The following is a 3,593-nucleotide window of genomic DNA, read 5'->3' on the forward strand; positions in this document are numbered from 1 at the left end:
GGCAACACGACATTATAGGAAGGAAGGAGCAAGCCATCTATTATCTCAGCAAGAAGTTTACAGTATATGAGGTTAAGTATACTCAACTCGAGAAGACATGTTGCGCCCTAACTTGGGTGGCCCAGAAATTGAAGCATTATTTGTCCTCATATACTACTTATCTCATTTCACGCCTGGATCCACTAAAATATATTTTCCAAAAACCTATGCCCACAGGGAGGCTAGCGAAATGGCAAATATTACTCACAGAGTTCGACATCGTCTATGTGACAAGGACGGCCATGAAAGCCCAAGCACTGGCCGATCACTTGGCTGAGAATACTGTTGATGAAGAATACGAGCCGTTAAGGACGTATTTTCCTGAAGAGGAAGTAATGCATATAGATGAGTTGGAATTACCTGAGGAACCAGGTTGGAAGCTTTTCTTTGATGGAGCCGCAAATGCGAAGGGTGTTGGAATAGGAGCGGTACTTATTTCTGAAACAGGACGTCATTATCCTGTTACAGCTCAGCTGCGTTTCTATTGTACCAATAACATGGCTGAGTATGAGGCATGCATTTTGGGTCTGCGACTAGCTGCAGACATGGATGTCCAAGACGTTTTGGTCTTGGGAGACTCGGACCTCCTGGTGCATCAGATTCAGGGCGAATGGGAAACACGAGATTTGTAGCTCATACCATATCGACAATGTTTGCACGATCTGAGCAAGCGATTTCGATCGGTGGAGTTTAGACACATCCTAAGAGTTCACAATGAGGTTGCCGATGCATTGGCCACTTTAGCATCAATGTTGCACCACCCAGACAAAATTCATGTTGACCCGTTGCACATCCAGGTTCATGATCAGCATGCCTATTGCAACATGATAGAGGAAGAAGTGGATGGCGAGCCATGGTTTTATGACGTCAAAGAGTAACTCAGGATGGGGATATACCCGGAGCAGGCCACTGGAGATCAAAAAAGAGCCATTCTTCCTCAGTAGAGGAGTGTTGTACAAAAGAACCCCAGATTTGGGATTGCTGAGATGTATAGATGCCAGTCAAGCCACGACAGTTATGACAGGGGTACATGCTGGAGTTTGTTGGCCACATATGAGCGAATATGTATTGGCAAAGAAGATTCTTCGAGCAGGGTATTATTGGCTCACTATGGAGCGTGATTGTATCAATTTCGTGCGGAAATGCCATCAATGTCAGATACACGAAGATCTGATTCATTCTCCACCGACAGAATTGCATACAATGTCAGCACCATGGCCATTTGTTTCCTGGGGCATGGATGTCATTGGACCTATTGAACCGGCAGCTACCAACGGTCATAGGTTCATTCTGGTGACCATCGACTATTTCACTAAGTGGGTTGAAGCTAAAACTTTCAAGTCAGTAACCAAGAAGGCAGTGGTGGATTTTGTTCACTCCCATATCATCTGTAGATTTGGGGTCCCAAAAGTGATCATCACGGATAATGGTGCTAATCTTAACAGCAAATTGATGAAAGAGGTATGTCAACAGTTTAAGATTACACACCGTAATTCCACACCATATCGTCCTAAGGCGAATGGAGCAGTTGAAGTAGCCAACAAGAACATCAAGAAGATACTGAGGAAGATGGTAGAAGGATCCAAACAATGGCATGAGAAATTACCATTTGCATTGTTGGGTTATCGCACTACCGTTCGGACTTCGTAGGTGCAACCCCTTATTTGTTGGTATATGGAACTGAAGCAGTAATACCGGCAGAAGTTGAAATTCCATCCCTTCGGATTGTCGCTGAGGCTGAGATTGATGATGACGAGTGGGTCAAAGCCTGGTTGGAGCAGTTGAACCTAATTGATGAAAAGAGATTGGCAGCTGTGTGTCATGGCCAATTATATCAAAAGAGAATGGCGAGAGCCTACAACAAGAAGGTGCGCCCCAGAAAATTTGAGGTGGGGCAGCAGGTGTTGAAACGAATCCTGCCACATCAGGCCAAAGCAAAAGGCAAGTTCGCCCCGAATTGGCAAGGACCATTCATTATAACCCGAGTATTGTCCAATGGTGCTTTATGTTTAACAGATATCAACGGGAAATGCATCGACATGGCTATCAATTCTAATGCAGTTAAGAGATATTATGTATGATTTCTTTTGATTGTAATTATTGTTTGTTTGTGGTTGGCATTTATTGGAGAATGAAATGACGGAGGCAATTCTTTCTTCTATCCAAACACTTTAACCTTTGCTTCCCCTTTTGAGCCTTATTTATTCTTTCATGTCCCTCTTTTGGAATCAGTAATTAAAATGAAAGAAAAAAAAGAGAAAAATAATGATAATAAAGACAAAAGAAAAGTCACAAGAAAAACAAAGGAATTGGGAACTACGTTTGACCTGATTCCTCAAAGAAGGATACGTAGGCGCCTCACGACTCGGTCATAATGTAACAAAAAATAAGAATCCCCAAGCAAGAAAAAACTGGGGCAAAAGTTGTGTTTATAATTTTGGGAAAGAAAGTTTGATTCCAAGAGTTGTAATGTTTTACCCGTCAAAATTATTTTGAGCCTTTTGATACCCCTTTTCCTTTTAGCCAGACACGAAAACCCATATTGATGTCAAAAAAGACCCCCTGATCAGTATTCGAGAAGTGCCAAGTCAGGCAGACGGAAGTCGGGGATAACACCCCGATCCCCAGCAGAGAAGAGGACCATAAACTGGAAATGAATTGATAGCCGAAAAGAATCCCCCAGCAGAGGGAGTAATATCAGCAACACTCTAATCCCCAGCTGAAAAGATAAAATAAAATGAGAGAGTCTTATCGATGAAAACCTTCACAGGCACCATAAGGCGACGGGAGTTGAGAGAAATGAGAGAGTCTTATTAGTGAAAACCCCTCGAAGGGCACTATGAGGCGACAAGGCGAGATTGACGGAAAGGGTACACGTTTGGCAAAGAGTTGGGTGTTTATTTATCCCCAGCAAGATGAGTCCATCCGAAAGATTGATTGACACGAATAGACTGGGTTGATCAATCCAGAATACACGACATGATCGTTGGGATCGGTTATATCTCAGATAAGTTCTTTACTTTCTTTTCCCCCAGCATTTGTTCAGAAAGACTTCTTCTTTTTCTATTTTTTGAAATCCTCACTTTATTATTTCTTGGTTTAAAGACTTTACCTCCCTAGCAGTTTGTTTTTGAAAAGAATTGTCAGAGCTTACTACCAGTGGCCAAAATGGTGCAAAGCAAAATACGAATAGGACAAGCCAAAGATAAGGCGACAAAGCGAAAAGAAGTTTGTCGCAAGGCCAAATGACGAATGGGTCCAGATCCCAAGAGGACCGAATTTACAAAGGAAATCGGAGAAGAACAGAAAAAACAACAGATAGGGATCAAAATCCAAGAGGATCCCCAACAGATTTGCGAGATACAGGAACAACTCCGACAGATTCTCGACCAAACTCCACAATGGTCGGACAACATAGAGCGGGGAAGGAAGAGAAATGAAAAATCATCCCCAGCGGGAATATCAGCCCCAGCAAACAGTATCATCCCCAGCAAGTTTTATAGCAAAGCATGGAAAAGAAAAGGGAAAAACCATCCCTAGCAGAAGTAGCACGA

Source organism: Nicotiana tabacum, chromosome 16 (genome assembly GCF_000715075.1).
Source record: "Nicotiana tabacum cultivar K326 chromosome 16, ASM71507v2, whole genome shotgun sequence".
Classification (NCBI taxonomy): Eukaryota; Viridiplantae; Streptophyta; class Magnoliopsida; order Solanales; family Solanaceae; genus Nicotiana; species Nicotiana tabacum.